Consider the following 14,766-nt stretch of genomic DNA (forward strand, 5'->3'; position numbering starts at 1 on the left):
TCATAAACGTCAGCATGTGCATAATAACCTTATAAATTGTTTATTTTATTTTGTAAGAAGAAATGGCTGAATAGTGGCAACGTATCTGCTAATGGGACCTTCTCTCGCAACTTCTAGTGGTGGTGGTGGGGGCGAAGTCGGGGACGGAGAATGTGCTTGACTTTAAAAATAAGTAAATAAATAAAAAGTTTAACCGATTATAAACACACTAATAACATCGCTTTGATCTTCGGAGAATACCAGTAACCTTGATATAACAGAAGAGAAATCTGAATTCTCAGTCTTTTATATTGTATTGTATGTTGTGTATCGAACCGAGGACCTAGAAACGACGGGGAGGCTTTGCCCCTCTGTAGTCCTTATTGGTTCACAACCCCACAACAGGCCACAGCAGTCTACCTACCCCATCGCCCCCCACACCGAACCCAGGGGTTATTATGCGGTTCGGCCCACAGTGGACTCCCGCCGGGAATGTCTCATACAAGACGAATGTAACTCCAAATGTTTGCGTGGTAGAGTAATTATGGTGTACGCGCAGCAATCACCGACATAGTGCAACTGAGGTGGAATAAGGAGAACCAGCTCGCATTGGCCGAGGGAGATGGAAAACCGACTTAAAAACCATGCACAGGCTGGCCGGCACAGCGGATCTCGACACTAATCCGCCGGGCGGATTCGTGCCCGGGACCAGCACGGCTTCCCGCTCGGGAAGCAGCGCGTTAGACAGCAAGGCTAGCCGGGCGGGTTATTCTCAGTCTTGGTCACATTTAATTTTATTTCCACTGACTTTGTCTTTACATCCTTCATCAGATCTTATAGAGCTGTGACACAGAGGACTTGTAGTGAACCGAGCTTGTACCCCTGAAGTTAGATCGTCAAGATCGCTTACCCAATCGGTGTGTAATGTATTAAGTTTATAGGTCAACGAATGTATTAAATAGCCGTACTTTGAGGCCAGAAGTGAGAAAAGAGCCACCTAAGGGCAGAGATTTATATTTCTTATAAAGTGTCACAATGTAAAAGATATATGAAATTTAACAATACATAAAATATGGAAGGTAAGAAGATAAATAAATAAACATAATGAATAAAACAGTCACCATATAATTGAAAATTAAAGGTAAAATACGGCATCTAAGTTGGTATGCTTCCATCCACCATATGTAAATGGTGTTATTTCCCTTTAATGTCTTATTACATGAGGGACAGAAGTTTTTATCTACCAGGTGGTTATAATTAAGACGCAGATACTAACGGAGGTCCAACATAGGCTGTAATTAGCGTATGACAGCGAAACTTGGCAGATATGCTACAGAGTTAATGTGGAACCGATTTACGCCGAAAAAATTTCCAATTTTGGCCAACAGGTGCGAATCTGGCGATATTGTTTTTATGACATTCAGGCTGTCATTTCACAGCCCATAACGTGACTGGACAGTATAGGTATCGAGAAGAGAGGCCGTGCGCTGTTAGTGAAACTGTCTTTTGTGAACGGCACCAGTTACAATGCTGTATGGTCTAAACAGAGGCCCGATGTCACTAAATAATTTAAAAAAGATAATAATGAAATTCGAAAACACGGGTGACTTTGCCGTCTCTACACCGATTGAAGTCGCGGGCGAGGCTGCTGTTGCCGTAGCTGACTACACACCATGTGCTCCGGGTAGTAGTAATGGAAATGAGCGTTTGGCGTCATTGGCCAGGAGGCCACTTGCGGGCAGGTCCGGTCGTCTTGGCGCAGGTCTTGTTACATTCGACGCCACGTTGGACGACCTGCGCGCCGGATGAGGGTGAAACGATGATGAAGACAAAACAACACCCAGTCCCAGAGCGGAGAAAATCCCCGACGCCGCCGGGAATCGAACCCGAGTCCGTACGACGGCAATCCGTCACGCTGACGACTCAGATATCGGGGCGAACGGTAGTGGCAGTGCTCGTTAGTGTCACAAGAACTGACCATCCTAACACGGCGCTACGATTCCATCGGAACTGCTGCTAGCAACTCTTGATCACGTAGTTTTACGGATGCAGCATCTCGGCAACGTCTCCGGTGCCTGTATTGAACAAACTGTGTAAGTGGTGGTTAGTAATGAAATCGAAATTATACCTTCCTCACTTGTTTGACATTTTCTGCCCAAGTCTCTTCCTTAATCCATTGTATATGGAAACAATTCTACACGTTTTTCTTGCATTCAGAGCGCCAGATTTGCACTAGTGGCCATAACTGGAACTTTTGCTTTGCAGCAAAAATTGCTTCTGCATAATGCATCTGCATTTAATGCATTAGAATATCATCTAGTTTTCGCATCCGTCGATATTTACAGCGCACACTGTACCTCTGTGAGTAGCTCCACCATAATTATAACCTCCCGTACGTGGTTATTTTCTTTGATCGACAACGTGAATTAATGTTGGTCACTTCCCTCTGTAGAAGTACTTTGGGGCACACAAAACACACGAAAGGTTGTAACACAATACCAAAAGCATTTCTAACACATGTTATGGTGGAGTTAAAACAAACGTGCCATAAACTGAGATAACTTTGCAAAATAAGGCAACTTTGCAACTTTATGAATAAGATTATCTTTGTCACCCTACCAACTCGTTTGATACAAATTTTAGGTTAGCCGTTGTTTCCTAGTATTTGACAGTGCTTTTTTTTCAGGTTGTAGAACACACGTCTACTACTCGTCGACAAAAGTGTGTCGACTTGCGTACTCATTCTACCGTAAGTTATTATAATTATTGGAAGGGGCTAGGAATGGTGAGTGAGGAGTAATTTTCGCTGAGTTGCTTAGTGCTGACAACGTAATACGGTTTTTGCGTAATGCCGATTAACAAGTGTGTATGGTAGAAATGTGAAATAAGTAATAAGGTTTCATGGCAGCACATTTTTTATAGGTTTAACAATTATTGTGAAATCGGAGCCATTATCCCAGCAGGATTTGCGAGGTCGACTTGGTTTTCTTCAGTTTCTAACACATTGAATGGAAGGTGCCGTTCACTATTCAAAACGTTTAGAAAATACATTTCACGAGGACGAGTTGGGGCGCCTCGTTCTCTACACGAAGGGCTGTTATGGTAGATCTGAGACGTCATCGACAGTTAGGTCTCAAAGGGAGAAGCGTATAATGCCTGCGCAGTCTGTAGTTTGATGTTTCGTAACAAATCCTCGAGCACATCTGCAGTAGTCCAACAGGCGGGACATGAGTTCTGCAGTGCCGGCGGCTGAGCATTCGGAGTGCGGCTGGCAGTGCTCCGTGGGCCATAACTGCCTTCTGGCAGCGCGGCGTCCTAACGGATTAGCCAGGCGCCGCCCTTAATCCCGGCCGAGACAGATGGCCCCAACCGCGCCCAGTCGATTCCGGTTAACTTCCAGGCTGGAAGCAGCTGCAGTTCGAGAAGTTGTCCGGGCCAGTTATAACGTGCGGCGCTGGGACTGCCGCCGCCACCACCACACGGGGAGGGCTCCGTGGGGCCGAGCGCTCAGGGCGAATGATAGCCCAGACCTCCGACACCCATATAGCATGGATTTATCCCTCCACTGGAAAACCATAAAACGCCGTATGATCATTATCGTTTATCAGTAGCTTAAGCTGAATACTGCAGGGCCTTAGTGCTGCAGCTAACGCCGGCCGCCGTGGGCCAGCGGTTCTAAGCGCTTCAGTCCGGAACCGCGCTGCTGCTACGGTCGTAGGTTCGAATCCTGCCTCGGGCATGGATGGGTGTGATGTCCTTAGGTTAGTGAGGTTTAAGTAGTTCTAAGTTCTAGGGGACTAATGACCACAGCAGTTGAGTCCCATAGTGCTTGGAGCCATTTGAACCACTTTGAACTGCAGCTAACGAGCCCTGCTTAAAAAAAAAAAAAAAAAAAAAAAAAAAAAAAAAAAAAAAAAAAAAAAAAGTATCATCATTTTTATAAGTGACAATATGAAAACAGCTCGTAATTTTAATATCTATACACTTTATTCTGTTGCCTTGTGCAGAAGATATGGTTCCTTGGTTGTTTTAGGGGAGGAGACAAGACAGCGAGGTCACCGGTCTCAGCGCGTTAGGGAAGGACGGTGAAGGAAGTCGGCCGTGCCCTTTCAAAGGAACAATCCCGGCATTTGCATGGAGCGATTTAGGGAAATCACGGAAAACCTAAATCAGGATGGCTGGACGCGGGTTTGAACCGTCGTCCTCCCGAATGCGAGTCCAGTGTGCTAACCATTTCCAGAAGATATGAAAAAGTTAATTTCACACAGAGGACTTCAGGAGCGTTACATACCAAGGTAAAACGTAACATTTGTGACACACAAGAACACTATCGGTAACAGGTGTTCCCAGACTTTTCGTCACTGCGTACTACTTTGAATTTTGAAAAATTTTGGCATACCACCTTTGCTTGTTCACTTTGTAACGAAAGTGGAGGCAGCAGGATTGTGGGTGCGGAAGGACGATTGCCGCAGGGATGAGGAATGTTACAGGAGGAGTAATTTTTACCATCTTGATCAGTGCTGACAACACACCATACGTTTTTTGCGTAATGCCGATCAACAAGTGTGTATGGTAGAAATGTGATTTATAGAAAATAATATGGAAGTAAGTAACCCCCTTCTGACACAAATAGCCAGTGAGTAAGAGAAGAATGGTATTCAAAATATTTAATGAAACTTTTACAGTATCTTTCATCATACTTGAAGTTAGGTGTTGGTTTAGGCTTTGTTAACTGCTTCCTTGGAGGTACGAACTTCCTGTCTTAAAAATCGATTCATGGTTATCTTACAACACTATCATGTGTATGTCATAAAATAAAATTATGCTTCACAATTACAGTAGCCAAGAATCACTTGACTGTAAAACGTACACTCCTGTTAAAGACGCAAGCTTTCTTTGTGTCGCGATGTCTTTAAACGTAAGTCCCAATAAAGCAATAGTAACAACAATAAACCGTTCACTGAGTACTGCAGCGCCACACACTGATACAGCGTATAAATTTCTCATTGAAGTCAGCGACAACTAATGAAGGTAGGGGGGAATACAGTCGAACCCTCGTATTACCTGCGCACAAACCGAAACAGATATTCTGCGACAAATATATTTTACTTAACTTCATACAGATCCTATATTGATCAGTCAGTATTCTCGCTATAATTTTACTTAAAAAAGTAACTTAAATGTGATTTTACTTACATCTGAATTTGTTTTGTTTCCTTGTGCGCGTACCACCTAAAATGTTCTTCCGTAACGCTAGTGGTACTCGAACCACTGACTGTTAATCCCTGTTAAAACATCTTCTAGCGATGGCATGACATCTCTGTGACAGTCTCCTCAAAATAATGTTGGATGACTGCATTGTAGCTAGAGATTATACATCCCCTTTAAACATGCAATAACTACTTTCGATTTGTCTCCAGTTGTGAATCTTGGTATATGTATAGTTTGATATGTGAATAACAAAGGAAGGATCATTCGAAGCAAAAAGTCTAATAAACTTGATCTCTAGAACGGGTACCTTAAGAGGTGTGGGAATTTCTTCAGCTGCGATACTATGAAACAAATCTCTTCTACTGCAAGCTCTTTACTTTCAGTACTTTGGGGGAAAAAAGAAAAAAAAAGTCCAGTAAATTTTGGCTCTGAGGTATATATATCTTAAGACGTATGACCACTTGTTCATTTTCGCTACTGTGAATCACATATCGTCTAAAGAAAAAGCACTCATAACTATCATTTTAGGGTGCATCTTTTCTGAATTTGTTTTCTTGTTTTGGTACATGTTACCGCCTCTCAGAATTTGGAAAGCAAAGAACTGGCAGCAGAGGAGATTTATTTCACAGTATTGAAGATGAAGAAGTACTCATAGCTCTTAAAGTATACGTTATAAGGTGTGTGTTTACTTGACGTTTCTTCTTCGATTGATCGTTCCTGTAGTATCCGTTAGTACTGACCACTCCTCCTGAGACAGTCTGTATATTGAGCAGAAGTAGTTAGTATCCTCATTTCTTGAACAGTCCTTTGTAGGAATTTGTGCGACACTGTAAACAACTTGTATTACAAACTTTTGGGACTAGGAAAATTTATCTTGGTTTCAAGAGTCAAGAGTCTCGTATGATATTGTGTAGCGGATGTAAGAGAAGTAGGCTAGCTTCTTTACTTTTATATAACCTGTGCCTGACCACATCTGAATTGCAAATGAAGAATTGCTCAAACGCTTCTGCAGTTGTATGGTTTGGCCACCCCAGTTCAATTTGTTATCAAATTCTAGCTCGAAGAATTTATACTGACATCCTCTTGTACCTGCTGGTATCATATTTTAGGAATATATTAATGAGAAATGTCTTACTACCTACAGTGGGTCTTTTCAGTGTTTAGGGCAAATAATTGGCAAGAATCAACTTAGTAAACCTGTAATACTAAGTTGAGGTTACTATATTGCCCACTTATCTTTCTTTTAAATCATTCTAAGAGGTGATAGCAGTCTGAGACATCGGCTGATACAGACTTTTCCATTAACAGGTCTAAGCCATATATAAGAGATAGTCCACCAGAACAGACACTTCTCGTACAGGGTGTTTCAAAAATGACCGGTATATTTCAAACGGCAATAAAAACTAAAACGAGCAGCGATAGAAATAAACCGTTTGTTGCAATATGCTTGGGACAACAGTACATTTTCAGGCGGACAAACTTTAGAAATTACAGTAGTTACAGTTTTCAACAAAAGATGGCGCTGCAAGTGATGTGAAAGATATAGAAGAAAACACAGTCTGTGGGTGCGCCATTATGTACGTCGTCTTTCTGCTGTAAGCGTGTGCTGTTCACAACGTGCATGTGTGCTGTGGACAACGTGGTTTATTCTTTAGAACAGAGGATTTTTCTGGTGTTGGAATTCCACCGCCTAGAACACAGTGTTGTTGCAAGAAGACGAAGTTTTCAACGGAGGTTTAATGTAACCAAAGGACCGAAAAGCGATACAATAAAGGATCTGTTTGAAAAGTTTCAACAGACTGGGAACGTGACGGATGAACGTGCTGGAAAGGTAGGGCGACCGCGTACGGCAACCACAGAGGGCAACGCGCAGCTAGTGCAGCAGGTGATCCAATAGTGGCCTCGCGTTTCCGTTCGCCGTGTTGTAGCTGCGGTCCAAATGACGCCAACGTCCACGTATCGTCTCATGCGCCAGAGTTTACACCTCTATCCATACAAAATTCAAATGCAGCAACCCCTCAGCGCCGCTACCATTTCTGCACGAGAGACATTCGCTAACGATATAGTGCACAGGATTGATGACGGCTATATGCATGTGGGCGGCATTTGGTTTACTTATGAAGCTTATTTTTACCTGGACGGCTTCGTCAATAAACAGAACTGGCGCATATGGGGAACCGAAAAGCCCCATGTTGCAGTCCCATCGTCCCTGCATCCTCAAAAAGTACTGGTCTGGGCCGCCATTTCTTCCAAAGGAATCATTGGCCCATTTTTCAGATCCGAAACGATTACTGCGTCACGCTATCTGGACATTCTTCGTGAATTTGTGGCGGTACAAACTGCCTTAGACGACACTGCGAACACCTCGTGGTTTATGCAAGATGGTGCCCGGCCACATAGCACGGCCGACGTCTTTAATTTCCTAAATGAATATTTCGATGATCGTGTGATTGCTTTGGGCTATCCGAAACATACAGGAGGCGACGTGGATTGGCCTCCCCATTCGCCAGACATGAACCCCTGTGACTTCTTTCTGTGGGGACACTTGAAAGACCAGGTGTACCGCCAGAATCCAGAAACAATTGAACAGCTGAAGCAGTACATCTCATCAGCATGTGAAGCCATTCCGCCAGACACGTTGTCAAACGTTTCGGGCAATTTCATTCAGAGACTACGCCATATTATTGCTAGGCATGGTGGATATGTGGAAAATATCGTACTACAGAGTTTCCCAGACCACAGCGCCATCTGTTGTTGACAATTTAACTACTGTAATTACGAAAGTTAGTCTGCCTGAAAATATACTGTTGTCCCAAGCATATTGCCACAAACGGTGTATTTCTATCGCTGCTCGTTTAGTTTGTATTGCCGTTTCAAATATACCGGTCATTTTTGAAACACCCTGTATATATACATACGATCGGCACTTCGTGGCTTTTACATGTTTCTCAATGTAGTCAATATCCACTCCACTGTTATACATGGTGTAGCAAAAACGTATGGCGAAACTTTCACCAAACAGTCCTTACGCATAGAGGAGTGAAATGCATAATGTGGCCATGGGCTGTAATAAATGTTTTATTTCCATATTAGAGTTTATTTTCACCTTCTTTTCATAATCACATACATCTTGGAAAATGCCATATTTGAATCATACTTATCAAACAGATTGAAATTGTTCTGAAGTATAATTTAAAGAATGTTGGCAGGCGAAAAACTTTTAGTGTCAAGGAAGAAATCACGAAGAGTGTTCCACAAAATTAAATTTCCTACGCACTGCTGTTCCTTGCTATGGGCTGTTGATACCCTAACGGCACTGTGCAGTGACGTCATTTAACAACGATTTTCTGTCAACATTTGGGCCGGCATTGTTCGTGACTGTCAGTTAGGGTCTCTTGCACTTACGCCCAGACTCAACGAAGAAACTAATCATTCTTTCTTAGAGAATATTCTACTTATTCTGCTAGAACATATGCATTTATCAGTGTGACAATACGCGTACGTCATGCACGATGGAGCTCCTCCTCATTTCAATGGTAATGTTCATAGGCGCCGGCCGGAGTGGCTCTGCGGTACTAGGCGCTACAGTCTGGAGCTGAGCGACCGCTACCGTCGCACGTTCGAATCCTGCCTCGGGCATGGATGTGTGTGACGTCCTAAGGTTAGTTTGGTTTAATTAGTTCTAAATTCTAGGCGACTGATGATATCAGAAGTTAAGTCGCATAGTGCTCAGAGCTATTTGAGCCATTTTTTTGTTCGTAGGCTTCTAAATAAGAGACTCCGTGACAGATGTAGAGATAGAGGTGAATCATTTCCTCGACCCCATGTTCCCTGGGGCTAAAACCCCTAGAATTCTAGACTTTTATCTGTGTACGGAATCACCTTACAAGACGTTTAGCCTTTGTGAAGCACACATCGTCTAAAGAAAAAGCACTCATAACTATCATTTTAGGGTGCAACTTTTCTGGATTTTTTTCTTGGTTTGGTACATGTTACCGCCTCTCAGAATTTGGAAAGCAAAGAACTTGCAGCAGAGGAGATTTATTTCACAGTACTGAAGATGAAGAAGTACTCCTAGCTCTTAAAGTATACGTTACAAGGTGTATGTTTACTTCACGTTTTTCTTCGAATGGTCGAAGGAACCGTAAATAAATTTTCAATATAATACTTACAGCCAACCGGTTGCATAAGTTTAATGTAAAAACCTTAACCAGTTGTCGATACCACTAAGGGTATCTTCTTCAGAAGGAAGTCACCTAAATTACATGTGGTTAAAATTGTAAATATCCATCATGAGCTATGGAGTTCAAGCTGGACAGCAGAAAATATGACATAAAATCCCGTAACGTGGAAGGTTGTGACGCAATATGAAATTATCGAGGGATACATCAGCGAATCAGCGATTTAGTGCGACAGGGGCTTGATGCACGGAGCCTTGGTAACGGATGACATTTTGAAAATTTCATTTGAGAAAGTGTTTCATCTCTGCTGATAGATTCTTTTTCTGTGAGTTTTCCATGATTAATGTGTTGAAGAAGTACAGAAAGTGAGCTCTGATACAGAAATAAAGAATTTCTCTTCCTGTACGTGTGAGGAAATGTTTTGTGAAAGTTTGGCCACACATTTTTGTTACACCCTGTATGTAACAATGCGGAGTTAGCTACACCAGGTAAATTGGATGCAAGAAGGCAGATTCTCCTAAATCTTGATGGACATTTAATAATTCCTAAGATCGGAGCAAGAACACTGAAACAATCACTGCAGCTGAACTTGAAGGTACTCATTTGTTATGTTTCGGAAAAAGAATTGAAAGCTACAGCTCTAAAACAATAGAAAAAGAGAATATTGCCAAGGCAGGACGATGCTGTGTTTGTCCCAGGAAGAACGACATACAGACAACGGTTAAGTGTGGAAACTATAGCAGGATTATTTGCAACACTAGCAACGTGTCCTTGTACCGTTACTGTACGTAAAATAACATGTAAGTCAGATTCCGCTGTTGATGGGATAATTAATAACGATTACATAGTAACGGCACATAAATTTCCACTATTGGTATAGTAATTATTGTGGTAACAGGGGTCTACAATTTTCTTGTTCAGTGTTAAGGGGAAGTGTACATAGGTACAGTATGATTGTGTTAATGCCTGTGAACATATCAGTAATTGATTTTTCTAACCCTGTACCTGATCAGAGTGTCCAGGCATCTACTTGTGGACATTAATATGGGGTACATTTACACTTTATCTACCAAAAAAGAAGAAAAAACTGGTTACAACCATGAACCTCGAAGGAACTGTTCGAATGGGACGGCAATCGGTAGGTGTGATGTGAATGTACAGACAAAGAAATGACTACAATCCCATAAAAATTGAATGAGGTATTCATTAGAAAGAGCTTCACAAATTGAGCAAGTCAATAGCATGTTGGTCCAATTCTGGCAATTACGCAAGCAGTTATTCGGCTTGACACTGAGTGATAGAGTTGTTGATTGCTCTCCTGAGGGGTATCGTACCACATTCTGTCCAATTGGAGCTTTCGGTCACCAAAATCCCGAGATTGTTGGAGGGCCCTGCCCATAATACTCCAAACGTTCTCTATTGTTGAGAGACTTTACAACCTTACTGACCAAGGTAGGGTTTGGCAGGCACGAAGACCAGTAGAAACTCTCGCAATGTGCACCGTCTTTCTGAAATGTAAGCTCAGGATGACTTGTCATGAATGGCAGCAAAGTGGAGCGCAGCATATTTTCGACCTAGCGCTGTGCTGTTAGGGAGGCGGGTAGGCACAGACGACAACCAAAGGCGTCCTGCATGGAAATCAAATGGCTCCTCAGGCCCTCACCCTGCCCGTCATTCCATATAACAGGCGACAGTCAGGTAGATATCACACTATTGGCTGGAACGGCTCCAGACACTTCTTTGGCCTGTAATGTCATTGAGTGGAGTAGAATTGTCTTCAGTGATGAGTCCCGTTTCGAAATAAGTCCAGATGACCAGCGAAGACGTGTATGGAAACGCCCCGGACAGTGGTGGGATGCCAATCTGATTGTTGCCCGCCATACGGCCCAGCTATCGGGAATGGTGGTCTCGGGTGCAATTTCTTATCAAGCTCTACCTTGCCCAACAAGGTTACCGGTTCCCATCCCAATTGAGGACATTTGGAGCATTCCGGACAGGTCCCTTCAACCAGCTTTTGAAGAACTAACGTGCGAATTGGATAGAATTTAGCACATTATCCTTCAGGAGTGCAACCAACAACTCTGTCAGTCAGTGGCACGCCGAATAACAAAAAATGGCTCTGAGCACTATGGGACTTAACTTCTGAGGTCATCAGTCCCCTAGAACTTAGAACTACTTAAACCTAACTAACCTAAGGATATCACACACATCCATGCCCGAGGCAGGATTCGAACCTGCGACCGTAGCAGTCGCGCGGTTCGAGACTGTAGCGCCTAGAACCGCTCGGCCACTCCGGCCGGCGCCGAATAACAGCTTGCGTAAGGACCAGAGGTAGACAAACATGTTGCTGACTCGCTGAATTCGTGAAGGTCTTTCTTTTCAATAGATTACAAAAATTTTCTAAAATCGTAGTTATTTATTTTTGTCTACATGTTCATCATATTTAGTGATCTCCGTCCCATTTGCATAGTTCCTTCGAGGTGCGTCGTATTTTTGTCTTAGATTATATATTCCTCACTTACTTTTATTTTAAATGTTTCTAAGATGTGGCACTTATTCGTTATTTGAGATTTGGGCTGGTAAGGATCGTCCTTAGTAATAGAGCTAAACTTGTGTTTTGTCCCTGGTTTTTCAGTAGCAGCATTGTTAGGACACCATGTATCTCGTTATTGTACTGCTGTTATTATTTATTTCCACATTTCCGTTTTTATTACTTTTTCTAGTGTTCAAATAATTATTTATAGCGATATAAATCTGTGCAAATTTCCCAAGAACAACAATATTAAAAATAACAGTAATAGCAATACGTCATTAGAGGAAGAATATACTGGCCTCTATGTGTCTTTTACATGCTACCCCAATATAGCTAGTGTCAATTCTAATATTAATTAATAATATATAGCGTAGAAAACAGGTATGGCCAGACGATCAGCAAAACATTCCTCACATGTAAGGAATAAAATGTGTTACATGTACTTGAGTCCGGGAACGTTTTATTTTCGTGTTAGGTATTACACTGATGAGCCAAAACATGACCACTGGCCACCACGGGGATGAATGAATCTTGGTGGTGTTGCTGGCACCTGATGCAGATGGGAAAGAATGTAAGCGGAAGGGAAATGAATGGGCAGTCGTTATACCGAAGATACAGGCCGCAAAGGCGGAAATCCACTGATATAAGCGGTTTTGATAAAGGTTACATTCCTATGGTGCTGTGGCTGTAGATGAGAATCTCTGAAACGGCAAAGCTGGTCGCTTGTTTGCAAGCTACTGTCGTGAGCACTTATGGAAAGTTGTTGAAGGGTGGTGGAATAACGCGTAGGTCGTATGCTACTGGACGTTCACGTCTTATCAAAAAACGTAGAGGTCGGAGGATCCCCCGCTGTGTAAGCCTTGCTGGCTTCCAACACCCTGGAGCTTAAGAATATAACTTTACTTTGTGTTCTGCCTTACGCCAGGTCTGGTCATGGGGGAAGCCTCGTCAGAGAGGTCCACCGCATGAGTGTCTGGGGAAGTGATTTCAGTGGTCGTTTCCCGTTGCCTTCCACTGATGATGATGAAATGATAATAAGGACAACACAACATCCAGTCCATGAGCGGAGAAAATCTCCGAGGCAGCCGGGAATCGAATCCGGGCCCCTTGGCGTGACAGACCGCTGCTCTGACCACTTAGCTATCAGGGCGGACAGAACAATATACAAGCTATTATATTGTCAATATATGACCAGTTACTTCTCCTCTACTGAGAACGCAATACTACCAAACCTTCTTTATAGTGGCGAGTCCGCCTCTGGTGACACCTAGTGGTCAATTCTGCATTGCATGATGTCGGCTTCATCCGCATCAAGAGAAACTTTGCGTCTCGTAATGTCACTGATTAAAGATAACGAATACCCTACTCTCCATTAAAATTGCTACACCACGAAGATGATCTGCTACAGGCGCGAAATTTAACCAACAGGATGAAGGTGGTGTGTTATGCAAATAATTAGCTTTTCAGAGCATTCACACAAGGTTGGTGCCGGTGGCGACACCTACAACGTGCTGACATGAGCGAAGTTTCCAACCGATTTCTCATACACAAACAGCAATTGACCGGCGTTGCCTGGTGAAACGTTGTTGTGATGCCTCGTGTAAGGAGGTTCATGCGCACCACCACGTTTCCGACTTGGATAAAAGTCGGATTCTAGCCTATCGTGGTTGCGGTTTATCGTATTGCGACATTGCTGCTCGCGTTGGTCGAGATCCAATGACTGTTAGCAACATATAGAATCGGTGGGTTCAGGAGGGTAATACGGAACGCCGTGATGGATCCCAACGGCCTCGTATCACTTGCAGTCGAGATGACAGACATCTTATCCGTATGGCTGTAACGGATCGTGCAGCCACGTCTCGATCCCTGAGTCAACAGGTGGGGACGTTTGAAAGACAACAACCATCTGGACGAACAGTTCGACGACGTTTTCAGCAGCCTGGACTATCAGCTCGGAGACCATGACTGGGGTTACCTTTGACACTGCATCACAGACAGAAACGCCAGCGATGGTGTACTAAACGACGCCGCGCGGGATTAGCCGAGCGGTCTGGGCGCTGCAGTCATGGAATGTGAGGCTGGTCCCGGCTGAGGTTTGAGTCCTCCCTCGGGCATGGGTGTGTGTGTTTGTCCTTAGGATAATTTAGGTTAAGTATTGTGTAAGCTTAGGGGCTGATGAACTTAGCAGTTAAGTCCATAAGACTTCACACACATCTGAACATCTGAACTCAACGACGAACCTGGGTGCACGAATGGCAAAACGTCATTTTTTTGGATGAATCCAGGTACTGTTTACAGCATGGTGATGGTCTCATCCGTGTTTGGCGACATCGCGGTGAAGGCACATTGGAAGCGTGTATTCGTCATCGCCATACTGGCGTTTCACCCGGCGTGACGGTATGGAGTGCCATTGGTTATCCGATATCGGTCACCTCTTGTTCGCATTGAAGGCACTTTGAACAGTGGACGCTACATTTCAGATGTGTTACGACCCGTGGCTCTACCCTTCATTTGATCCCTGGGAAACGCTACATTTCAGCAGGATAATGCACGACCACATATTGCAGGTCCTGTACGAGCCTTTCTGGATACAGAAAATGTTCGACTGCTGCCCTGGACAGCACATTCTCCAGATCTCTCACCAATTGAAAAGGTCTGGTCAATGGTGGCCGAGTAACTGGCTCGTCACAATACGCCAATCACTACTCTTGATGAACTGTGGTGTCGTGTTGAAGCTGCATGGGCAGCTGTACCTGTACACGCCATCCAAGCTCTGTTTTTACTCAATGCCCAGGCGTATCAAGGCCGTTATTACGACCAGAGATGGTTGTTCTGGGTACTGATTTCTCAGGATCTATGCAC

The 14,766-nt window shown here is 43.5% G+C and overlaps 1 protein-coding gene across 1 annotated transcript in view; it reads right to left on the reverse strand.

Annotated features, from left to right (window-relative positions):
• LOC126278655 (uncharacterized) overlaps positions 1–14,766 on the reverse strand; it is a 1,016,423-nt gene that overhangs the window by 17,463 nt on the left and 984,194 nt on the right. The gene's annotated exons all lie outside the window — the stretch shown is intronic.

This window comes from Schistocerca gregaria, chromosome 6 (genome assembly GCF_023897955.1).
Source record: "Schistocerca gregaria isolate iqSchGreg1 chromosome 6, iqSchGreg1.2, whole genome shotgun sequence".
Classification (NCBI taxonomy): Eukaryota; Metazoa; Arthropoda; class Insecta; order Orthoptera; family Acrididae; genus Schistocerca; species Schistocerca gregaria.